This window comes from Cibotium barometz, chromosome 24, assembly GCF_041138505.1.
Source record: "Cibotium barometz isolate CiBa-2024 chromosome 24, ASM4113850v1, whole genome shotgun sequence".
NCBI classification, from domain to species: Eukaryota; Viridiplantae; Streptophyta; class Polypodiopsida; order Cyatheales; family Cibotiaceae; genus Cibotium; species Cibotium barometz.
The window spans coordinates 16,314,798-16,327,757 of record NC_141069.1 but is presented as its reverse complement, the minus strand read 5'-3'; positions in this window follow the sequence as shown (position 1 = coordinate 16,327,757).

Genomic DNA, 12,960 nt, shown 5'->3' with positions numbered 1-12,960 from the left:
CCCGGGGCAAAGTGCATGTGACCGGCCTGATTTGACTACTAGAGTATTTCACCAAAAACATTCAGATATGATGAAAAATATCGTGAAGAAGGAGCTCTTTGGTAAGGTGATTGGATATGTGAGTGTCATTGAGTTCCAAAAAAGAGGATTGCCTCATTCACACACGTTATTGATCTTGGATAGTGCCCATAAACCTAAGACTCTCCAAGACTATGACAGATTAGTATGTGCCGAATTGCCTAACAAGCAAATGTTTCCTGCTCTGCATGATGTCATGTTGCATTGCAATATCCATGGGCCCTGTGGGCCATTCAATCCAAGTGAAATTTGTATGGATAAAGGGAAATGCACAAGGAACTATCCACGAGCTTTTGCACAAGAGACTACTGTGGATGAGAGTGGTTACCCCGTGTATATGCGTCGAAATGATGGAAGAACTGTGGCATTGAAAAAGTGTAATGTTGATAATAGATGGGTTGTGCCATATAACCCTTATCTTTCAATCACATATAATGCTCATGTAAATGTGGAAATATGCTCAACAATAGCAGCAGTGACATATCTTTACAAGTACATATACAAGGGGCATGACAGAGCAACAATAAGATTTAGCACTGTACAAGGTGGGGATGTTAATGCTGCTTGCGTAGTCGATGAGATTCAGAGGTATTTGGATGCACGTTACGTCTCTGCATCAGAGGCATGTTGGAGACTCTTTGAGTATGATTTACACAATGAGAAGCCTGATGTGCAACGGTTGCAGGTACACTTAGATGGGGGTCATAATGTTATCTTCAGAGATGATGATAATATTGCAGATGTTTTTCAGAGGAAAAATGTAGGCAAGACTACTATGACTGAATGGTTTACCTGTAATCAACAACATCCTGAAGCAAACAATACATTGTATAGTGATTTCCCTCAACAATGGGTTTGGAACTCCAGGTTGAAGAAATGGACCAAAAGAAAGATTGGAAACACTATAGGGCGCATGTACTTTGTAGCTCCTTTGGCAGGTGAGGCATACTATGTTCGCCTACTTCTTACAATATGTAAAGGATCTAAGTCATTTGAAGATTTGCGTTCGCTCAATGGTCACATCTATCCTTCTTTCAAGGCAGCTTGCATTGCCAAAGGGATACTGGAAGATGATTCTGAATGGGTTGCATGTATGGAGGAAGCATCATCTATGCAAAATGCCTTGCAATTGAGATGTCTTTTTGGTACTATATTGTTATTTTGTGAGCCTTCCTGTCCAGGAATATTGTGGAAGAGATTTCGAGAAGAAATGATAGAAGATTTTCTATACCAGTTATCGAGAAGCAGGGGTCAGTTTATTGGTATTGAACAATTAGCTGAAACTCATGCACTACTACATTTGGAAGAAATTCTTCGTGCTCAGAGACGGACATTGGCAGATTTTGAAGGAATGCCTGAACTAAACAGAACTGATTTGGAAGTCTTGGGTGAAAATACATTGCTTTTGGAAGAGAGATCTTTTGATATTGTGGAACAATATAACCTGCCAAGTGCTATGGAGTCAACATTAACAGATAGCCAGCGTGTTGCTTTCGATGCTGTAATGCATGCAATTGCGACAGATGCAGGTGACATTTTTTTCCTGGATGGTCCGGGGGGATCGGGCAAGACCTATTTGTATAATTGCTTGCTTGCGCGAGTACGTGGACAAGGGTATGTTGCTTTGGCCACTGCATCGTCAGGTATTGCTTCTCTACTCTTGGCGAATGGACGTACTGCACATTCTAGATTCAAGATACCTCTGGAGCTAAACAATTCTTCAACTTGCAAAATCCCTGTACATGGACAACTTGCTGAGGTTTTGAGAGTTTGTAAGCTCATTATTTGGGATGAGGCTCCAATGATTCATCGTTATGCTTTTGAAGCATTGGATAGGAGCTTACAAGATGTATTATTCTCAGATAAGCCATTTGGTGGAAAGGTTGTATTAATGGGAGGAGATTTTAGACAAATCTTGCCTGTTATTATGAAGGGAAGACGTGAGGATATTGTTAATGTAGCATTGTGTCGTTCCTTTCTATGGAACTCTATCAAAGTTCTAAAGTTAACTGGAAATATGCGTATTCAATCAAGCAATACTAATGGATGCAATGAGTTTAAACAGTGGGTCATGAATATTGGGAATGGAGTGGATTGTAGCGATGATAATACGATGGTGACACTACCAAGTAATATGGTCTTGCAAAGATCGAGTCTTAAAGACTTGGTACATTGGGTATACTCTGAATTGGCTATCACTACGACATATGCTTCATACTTTATTGAGCGTGCTATTCTTGCTCCGATAAACAGTCAAGTGGATATTGTGAATAAGACAGCTTTGGATGCAATGCCTGGTGAGCCTAAGCAATATTTCAGTGCAGATTCAATTCTTGAAAATGATGAAAATTCATTCCTATATTCCACAGAATTTTTGAACACAATCGACCTTCAGGGCGGATATCCACCTCACTGCTTGGTTTTAAAGTTAGAAGCTCCTGTTATTTTGCTTCGTAACTTGGATCCAAGACGTGGACTCTGTATAATGGTACACGGATGATATGTAAGGCCTTTCACTCTAAAGTCTTGGAGACTGAAATCATCACTGGTACTAAACTTGGTGAAAGAGTATTTCTTCCACGGATTACCTTTATATGCAGCGAGGCCCAACTACCATTCACCATGAGGAGGAGACAGTTTCCCATGTGGCTAGCATTTGGCATGTCAATAAACAAATCACAAGGCCAAACCCTAAATGTCTTGGGGTTGTATTTGGTGACTCCAGTGTTTACTCATGGACAACTGTATGTCGCGTTGTCACGAGCACGGTCTCCTCATGCTGTGAAGGTGTTACTTGAGGATAACGCTAATGTGGAGTGTTCATTTGATGATCTTCAAAGTTATACACCTACAACAAACAATATTGTTTATAAGGAGATCTTGATGACTTCAGAGTGACAAGTCAGGTTTCTTATTTAAGTTCTGCAATTTGATTAATTTTGTTGTGATTTCTTTTTTTATACATATTTGTCCATGGTAAAAGTACCTATTTTTGTTGTTTATGTTTTGACAGACATGTCTAAGATTACCTTTACATTGGACATGCCTTTGTCGAGGATAGTACGTGAGTTTTTCTCTATATTTGCTTAACTTTTCTTGATTACAAAGTATGGAACATGACATTCTATACTAATGTCTATCTGTATACAGAGCCACCGCTATGGTCAGCTCCTATTACTGCAGGTCACGTAGCAGGGATTATGATTGATGCTTATAGGGATGGGTAAGTATAAGTGTAATTGTTAGGCATTGTATGAATATTTTTTGAACCTATATATAAATAATTGTATAAGTTATGCTTTGATTTTAGGATATTACATGATATTGATACGTTTATGGTAAGAGTTGTCGACGAAGGCATCGAGATGTACGGGATTGGTGTTCCTGATGAGGAGTGGGGTGTCTATTTGTTTTGGAGAGAGATGGACAGATGCTTTACATCATTTGAGGGGTATTCAGTACCCGATGAGTGGTTGTTTCTTACATCCATCATGACCATTGGTATTCGTTATGCGTTTTATACTAGAGCTCCTCATGTACCATCCACTCGATGTTCTATTGTACGAGGTAATTTTGATTATGTTTTTCTATTATAAGATTTGTTTGAGATTTTATTTATCGATGTGTCGTTATGTGCAGATTTGATTTATCATTGTTTCGTTTGTGCAGGTCCTTTGCATTCATCGATAGTAGAGCATGTGCGGGATGGATCACCGCTTTACAATAGAGAGCGTATTGTGATGAGGAGACAATTGAATGATCCTTCTCACAAGAGAAGAATTCAATTTGTTGATTCTGACATTACTGACTGAGAATACGTTTGTGGTGCATTTTGAGAATATGTAATATTGGTCCTTTTTTGCATCTTCGTATGCTACATTACTATGATATTTTTGTTTTCGCCATAAATCTACGAGACATGGATGTTATTTTGAGATATGTATATATAAAGTCACTTGAAATAATGTATTGTGTTTACTTAAAACATGACCTAAATTGGAGAAACTGAGTTTATTTTTTCTAGAACTCTACCTGTCGGCCGCGCGTTGCGGGTCCAATACTAGTATATATTAATCAAAAAGCTTTACAACTTGTCAACATTACATCAGCTTGTAAGCCCTATTTCCCATCTATCATCCTCAAATTTCTGATATATATATATATATATATATTGGACAAGGTGAAGCTGAGCTGGACAAACGCTAACTCCTTGCTTCTTCAGACTTCACCCTGCATACATGCAGCTCTGAGAACGCCGAGCTCAATCAGGCGAAGTACTATAAGGGTAGCGATGGCGGTATGGAAGTCGATTCCTACCAGGGCGTTTGAAGCTCAATGAAGAAGAAATCGGCAAGGCTTTCTCAGCCATGGTGGCTGATTTGCGGGCGGCCAACAAAGCTAAAAAGAAAGCTCTTCTTTCCAAAGGGCACCAGAGGAGAGTGTATGCAGCACAGGTTATCGTGTCTCTGGAGAGAATTTTGCTACTTGTGGCGTTTTCTTTTACTTCATGGAGAAGGTCCCCTCTGAGGAGGAGTTTCCAAGATGGTTCGCTACCACATTTCATGCCAGGGCTTCTCTTGTGCATTGCAGGTATATTGGGAAGGGGCCCTTCCAGACTGTTGTTGGCTCGATCGTGGGGAGAGATTGGATCTTGGGCTCTGCAGTAGGCTTCAGGGGCAATTTGGTGTATACGCTACTGTACATCATCGCGTTACAGGAGACTAAGTTGGGCAATGAAATAGTGGAGCTGAGCAGTTTTTCCTGCTTCTCTCGGTACCGCTCTATACGTTGCTTCGAGGTTTGGATGTCAGATGCTCGATGGGTCATTTTGTCAGTGCTAACGTCAGGGTCTGCCGTTCTGAGATCCTGGTCGCCTCAGTTCATGCCCCTAATAAGAGTCAGGATCGTTCTAATCTGTGGAACATGCTTGCGGATGTGGATATTGAGTGCAGAGCTGTGCTTTGCGGTGATTGGAATATTGTTGTAGACACTGGAGATGGATCACACCATGCCTTGAAAATGTCTGGGGATGAGGTTCGTTGCTGGACTGCAGCTGTGATGCACCATGACCTGGTAGACATAGCAGTTTTGTGCAAAGATGACGCACTCGAAGAGATGACCTGGACCAATCTCCAGATGGGTCTCGATTGGAGGGTGGCAAGGCTAGACAGGTTTTATGCTGCCATGATCGAATTTGGTATTTGTGACACGGGTAGTTATGGCAATGGTCCTCCACCCTTAAAGTTTAACTGTAGCTTCTTGGGTGATGAAAAATTTATGGCTAGACTTTCTAGGCTATGGATTGCTATTGCAGATGTTTATGCTGATCATATTGTAAGATGGGAGGAAGGGGTGCATATGCTTGTGAAGGTCACTAAGGCACATGGCAGATGGCTAGCAAAGAAGAGGAGACAAGATTTGCAGAGTGCAATGCAAGTGAGGCATTCTGTACTGAGCGCTGCGCTGTTGTATCCTCGTGATCATATCACTACCTACATTGAAGCCTTGTTGTTGCATGAGGAGCAGAGGAAATGCGAGGCCGCGGAAGTCTGGCTTGGTGCTAAGTGGACGTTAGATGGTGATGCCCCTTCCAAGGCATTCTTCAGACAAGTTAGAATCAAGAGGTCGATGGACCATATTGCTGCTGTTCTTGATTCTACAGGCAGGATGGTGAATACAGATGACGAGATCAGGAGAGTCTTTGTGGATCACTTATCTAGGATCGTTGGGAAGGCTCCAATTGCCTGTCACGACTATGCTAGGAGAGTCAATGATTTCTTAATGCCCATGCAGCCCATTGTGGCTCCTGACAAGGCTCGGTTGCTCGATCACCCGTTCTCTCTGCGAGAAATTGAATTTGTGGTGAAGAGAATGAAATCTGGGAAAGCTCCCGGGCCAGATGGCATGCCGTGTTTCAAATGCTTGAGGGGACAGTAGGAGAGGATATGTGCAATTTGATCAATGCTTTCAGGAGCAAGGGTGTTGTCTCAGAGTTTGTCAACGCGGGGATTGTTAAGTTGATCCCCGAGTCAAACAGAAGGGTAAGCTATAAAGATTGGAGGCCTTTGACAATGTTAAATGCAGCATACAAAGAATTCTTGGCCCAAAGGGTAAGTTTGTTCTCAGCGAATCGGTGCATAAGAGGCAGTAGGAGAGGATATGTGCAATTTGATCAATGCTTTCAGGAGCAAGGGTGTTGTCTCAGAGTTTGTCAACGCGGGGGTTGTTAAGTTGATCCCCAAGTCAAACAGAAGGGTAAGCTATAAAGATTGGAGGCCTTTGACAATGTTAAATGCAGCATACAAAGTTTATGCAAAATTCTTGGCCCAGAGGGTAAGTTTGTTCTCAGCGAATTGGTGCATAAGAGGCAGTAGGAGAGGATATGTGCAACTTGATTAATGCTTTCAGGAGCAAGGGTGTTGTCTCATAGTTTGTCAACGCAAGAGGATATGTGCAACTTGATCAATGCTTTCAGGAGCAAGGGTGTTGTCTCAGAGTTTGTCAACGCAAGAGGATATGTGCAATTTGATCAATGCTTTCAGGAGCAAGGGTGTTGTCTCAGAGTTTGTCAACACAGGGGTTGTTAAGTTGATCCCCCGAGTCAAACAGAAGGGTAAGCTATAAAGATTGGAGGCCTTTGACAATGTTAAATGCAGCATACAAAATTCATGCAAAATTCTTGGCCCAGAGGGTTAAGTTTGTTCTCAGCAAATCGGTGAATAACAGGCAGTACAGCTTTGTTAATGGGACGAAGATCCATGATGCTGTCTTAAAATCATGTTCTCATTGGATCATGCTATTAGCTTGGATTGCAACTATGTGTTGATCAATATGGATCTGGATAAAGCGTATGACAGAATAAGGGGGGATTTTATTGGTGCAGTCTTGGTTAAGGCCGGCTTTGGTCCTGTCTTCTGTAAGATGATTTGATATCTGTTTGAAAACGCTGCTGCTAGTGTATGCATTAATGGGTATAACTCTGCATCATTTTCTCTTAAGCGGTCTGTGAGGCAGGTATGTCCAGTTGCTCCGCTATTGTTTGCAATTGTCACTGACCCCATCGTTAAGAGCCATTGACAAACAAGTAGCTCAGGGATGTATAAGAGGTTTGCCTCTGTCAGATGTTTCCCAGTTTGTTGCTCAAATGTTTGCAGATGATAACTCTAATATTGTGGAAGAGGATGATACCTCTATTAGCAATTTATTGGAGGTCTACAGTACTTTTGCTGACGTTTCTAGCTCTGTTATCAGTTCTGACAAAACAGAGGTGCTAAAGATCAACCTTAGTGATGAGTCTGCTGTCCTTGAGGCCGCTAACCTGAAGAACTTGGGTCTTGGAAAGATTATAAGTTATCTTGGCTGCCCGGTGGGGATTGGTTTGACTGACAGTCAGCAGTTTGAGTGGATTATGGAAAGGGTCAAGGTCAAGATTGCTGCTAGGAAGAGCAAGTGCTTAAGCTTCCTGGGCAGGCTGATGGATATTAAACACATCTTTGCTCTCTCCCAGTTTACATGGCCTCTGTACTGGTGCTTAACAAGAGTTGCTGGGGCAAGTTCAAGGAGCTGCTGCTCAAGGGACTTATTGTGGGCATACAGGGAGGAGAACTAGTGGCATGCTATCTCATGGGATCAAGTTGTTGACAATAGAAAATATGGAGGCCTGGGTCTCTGCTCGCTTGGTACTCGTTTTGCTAGACTCCATGTAAAATGGCTGGATCGCCTCAATGCAGATCAACCTTGGGCTCTTTTGCTAAGAAGCTGGATAGGTAGCATAGGCTTTGGATCTATGGTTTTTGATGGGGTGAACTGGCTGGAGAAACTGTGTACTAGGCCTTGGAGTATTAAGATCAAGCAATCTGCTTCTGCCAATAGCTTGGTCCAAGCTTGGAACGACATGCTGAGCAAAGGTTACATGGAAAGGGAATTGCATGGGTGACTCATTGCTGCTATGCTGCCCTTGGCTCAAATGAGGCATTTGCTGATGATGTAGCGCCTGTGGTGGTCAGTAAAAGGATGGCTAAGTCGCTGTTTGATAAAGGTGTTAAAGAGGTGGTTGGACCTCCAGGATCCATTGAAGTTAGACTGGTACAATGTTCATATAGTGGCAGCGAGGTTTGGCTTAAGTGATAGAGAAGCCTTATGGCTGGGCTCAGTGATATCAAGGGTTGGTGAGGATTGGCCTACTGCTCCAACTCGTGTCAGGCTCCCTTGCTTTGATGATTGGACCGGGGGAGGGACCAGTTCTAGTCCGGCTAAAGTTAAGTTGGGTAGACTAACTGATCGATGGATATCCAAAGTTAAAGAGACATGGGCCAAGAAGGGATGTCTTATGTCTCTTGGAAAGTGGAGGAGGGTTGTAGATTGATGCTGGAAAGCAACCCCATCAGCTAAGCTCAATTTTCTTAACCGGTGATTGTTACACAATAGATTCCCCACCAAGGATAGAGTCATGAAGTGGATGAAGATATCCCCATTATGTGTATGCTGCAGATGGAAGGAAGAGAATGCTTTCCATTTGTTCTGGGAATGCCGTGATAGTTAGGATGATATGGAGAAAGGCTAGCAGTGCTCTGGTTAAAAGTGGCTTGATTGAGAGGGTGTCGTGGAAGCAAGCTTTGCTTGGTCGTAGAGTAAATTTCTCTCAACTGGTTTGGGAGGTTTGGGAGGTTATGAGGGCTCTGGTGATTGAACCAATATGGTGGGCTAGGAACCAGGCTGCATTAAAAGGAGTCCCTTGGCTAATGGTTAGTCCCATCTCCAGGCTAAAGAGGCTGCTTAGGACATGGGTTAGATTTCTGAAACTATGTGATAAGAAGTGTAGACTCTCTCAGGTTATTAAAGTCATTGAGCATGCTCTCTGACTGGTTACCTTTTGACTCTGGCTTCTGAGCCATTGTATATATTACCCGGATAAATACAAAAATCTATTGTTTCGCATTGGGGAAAAAAAAAAAGAGTCTCAAGAAACTTTGGTCGTTCAAGAAATAAGGTTTTCACCAAGGGTTTTTTTACATTGGTTTTCTTTGAAAACGCTTATTTTCTTGAAAACTCTAGTGAACAAAGGGGGTTGCAATTTTTGGTGAAGCTATGGGGTAAATCCTAATCGAGATGATTGCACTGCACACATTCATTGGTGCAATGATGCTTAGACTTAAAACTACTGGGTGCCACATTGAAAAAGAAACTCTTACGTAAGATTAGTACAATGACAATCATTATAAAGTGCAAAAGTTGTAGCAGCAATGGCATGTGCTTCAGGCTGGTTAACACTCTACCCTGCCTATTGCTTGCTTGTCCCTGAGCGGGCTTGAAGGGGCACCATTACTTAGTGCCGAGGCTCAGTCTGAGGAGGTGGAGTAGTAAAAAAATGTGTGGCCCGTAAGTAGCCGCTAGCCATGAGCTTTTCATAGAGCAAAAGGTGTTGTTCTAGTTCTAAGCACTAGCCATGCGCCTTTGATAGAATAAAAGGCGGTGTTCTGGTTCTAAGCACTGTCTACTGAAGAATTCGTGTGGCAAGCAAAAACAGGTGTCATTCATATCTTCGAGAAGTTGTGTGAAGTAGCTTGGTAATAAAAGTTAAAGTAATGGAATAACTACTTATAATTACGCCCATAGTTGAGGCTCCACATCTTAGTGCTAGTAGCATTGGTGACTGCATACTGTTACTCTATTAAGGGGCAGCGGTGCAACATCAAAATGGTGAGTAAAAACTTTCTGGTAGCCTTGACGTTGGGGTGCTCAACTTTCCTAAACTCATGTAACCATTTGAGAATGCCCCTGAGCCATTCAGTCTCATCGGTGTGAGGGACATCTGGCAAAATCAGAAAATTGAAGAGGGACATAGGTACATTGAGACTAATGTACTTGTAAGCATCCCATGTCTACTGTCTGGGCCATAGTCACATTGAACGTCGTTCCCAGATGCTTGGAATGTGGGAACGCCACTTAGCACATGTGGGGAGCGTGGGAACGTCATGAAACGTGTGAGGCGGCTACTCACACAACTCACGTTCCGGGAACGGATGTATGTGGGGAGCATGGAATGGAACAGAGTCTCACAACCTCTCATTCCTATAGCTATGAAGTTACAAAATGTCCACATTTTCTATCTTGCGATCTCTCTCTCTCTACTAACTCACTCTGCTCTTTAGAGTTTAGACTCTCTCTCTCTCTCTCTCTCTCTCTCTCTCTCTCTCTCTCTCATGATGACGTGTCGTTCCCGTTCCGAGTCCAAACGTTCCGTTCCCCGTTCCGAAATCGGGCTTGGTTCCCGCTCCCGTTCCGCGTTCCATGTGACTATGGTATGGGCACTCGGAAGAACTTGACCTTTGTCCTGATGTGCATGAGGGTTTTACAAAACTCCTCCCAGGCGGCATGACACCATACAAGTAAATCTGTGAACCACAAACATGACCAGAGCAGTAACTTACAACCGGCCCTCTATTCTGAGAGGCTCCACCTGTGTCCAAACCTCTGCTGGTGTCAATCTTTTTTCCACAGATGTTGAGGGTGGTGTACAATAAGATGGAAGTAATCTTCAAATTTCAGCTCCAAACCCTCACTAACATCATGCAAAATGTATATACTTATGACATGTATCAGTATGCTCAGCAAACCTTTGTGGTCACCAAGCAATGGGCCAAGGCCAATCCTGCACATGTTAGAGGCTGTCACAATGAGATAAGGCCAACAGATTCCGTGCATTTAAATATGGGCATCCAACCAGACTACTATGTGATCGAGGTGGCGGAGGAATGCATGCCCCCTTGTGTCAAGACATAGAGGAAGTGGGATTGGTCAAGCTCATCGTTAGGCTCGGGTAGGTTGATGGGTTCATGTGTTGTGATGAAGTGGAAATCCTAATGAACCGTTATGTGTTGGACCTAAAATTCATCAAAAACAATCACCAAACGCCCGGCACAACAAAAAAATGCAAGAGGGAACGACCAACGATGAATGAAAACAATTAAAACACATAATTAGAAGAGCAATTGACATACTTACAACCAATTAATGAAGCAAGAAGGGAAAGAGCGCGAACACTGGGTGCATGTGTGTGCTCTATCACTTCCGCTGCCATTCACACATGGTATCATCGCCAAAAAATGACCTCGGCATAGACGGATCTATTCAGGGAGCATAGGCGACCAAGGAGGAGTGGCAAACCAGGAGGAGTGGCAAACCATTGCGTTTATGGTGCATTTTTACTACGTTTATGCAAGATAAGGTTGCGTTTTCTTGCGTTTCATCATCCTAGGACCAAGGCGTCAGCACAAGAGGCTTCTCCTCAGGAAGGCATCCCCATTGGTGCCATCTAGAGGCTTAGGCGGCTTCTGCAAAGGGCTCCAGGAGGCTCCCCCATCCTAGGCGACATCCGTGGAGGTGTTTTCAAGCAAGGGTGACATCAAGGAGGCTTTCCTAGCCATAGGCGACAACAGGGATCACTCCTACCAGCATAGGTGGCCGCTCTGGGTTCTACTTGGCCGCGTTCCTCTCGGTGGTGGCGAGCCAATAGTCAGGTTGCTCAAGCCCCACCTTCCCAGTCAGTTTCTTTCACCACTCCTAAAGAGATGTCTGACTGGTCTTCAAGCCTTACATCTCATCCCGACCCCTCGGCCAATATTGCTCAGGTCACATTTAAGGTTGATTCTAACCACTACTCCCCATCCGCGGGAGAAAGCCTCTGCCTTCATTCAGATCTGTCAGTTACCTGACAATCCTTCTGCGCCCATTATTGAGGCCCATCCAACTCTTCCCTGTGGCCATCCTGTCACTTGGGTAGTTGACAGTGGAGCTACTCACCATATGGCACGCAATGCTGACATTTTCATCTCTCAGCGTCCCGTTAAGCGAGAAGTTCGATGTGGCAACAACACAATGATGCCCATAAAATCCATTGGCACTGTCTTATTTGACACCAATACTGGCCCCAACCAGGCTACCTTGGACAATGTCTATCTTGTCCCTAATTCAGGCCTCAACCTTCTTTCTATATCCCAGCTAACCCAACTCGATCGTGGTGTTTACTTCATTCAACAAACGAGTTGTCGATGTAATTGATGAAACTACCGGTCTTGTGGTTGCCAGAGGTCAAGCTCAGAAGGATGATTTGTATAGGATGTCTACTTTTCTAACTAAGCCATCTTCTACTGGTTCAGAGTTTCATCGGGTTTGGGCCTATGTGACCCAAGCTCCCTCCGACATTGAACGACTATGGCACTTTCGCTATGGTCATCTACACTATGCCGCACTCTATGAGCTATCTCAAGACAAGTTAGTTGCAGGTTTACCCAGCCTCAAACTGACAAAGGATGTCTGTCAGCCCTGTCAAATGGGTAAGCAACATCGCTCCCCATTCCCACAACATGCTACTCATCGTGCTTTGGAAATCCTTAGATTGATTCATTTCGACTTGAGTGGCCAATCCCCAAGCCCTTCCTTGAATGGATCTCTCTACAACATGCTGATTGTTGATGATTATTCAAGGTACATGTGGGTATATTTCCTAAAGCATAAATCCGACGCTTTCCAATATTTTTCCACATGGGTTCGGTTAGTCACTAATCAAATGTGCGTCTCAATTGGGATTGCTCATAGTGACAATGGTGGTGAATTTCTCTCCCATCAATTTACTAAGTTCTTACAAGATCAGGGCATTCAACGCCAACTCACGTCCACCAACTCTCCCTCACAAAATGTAGTCGAGCGCAAGAACCGAATTGTGATGGATATGGCACGCTCCATGCTTTTTGCAGCTGAGCTGCCTGAATGCCTCTGGTCAGAATCGGTCAACACTGCGGTGTACCTTCTGCCCCACGGTTGCTGTTCCCCGCAAGACTCCATTTGAGGCATTTTTTGGCGAAAAGCCAACTGTTTCCCATT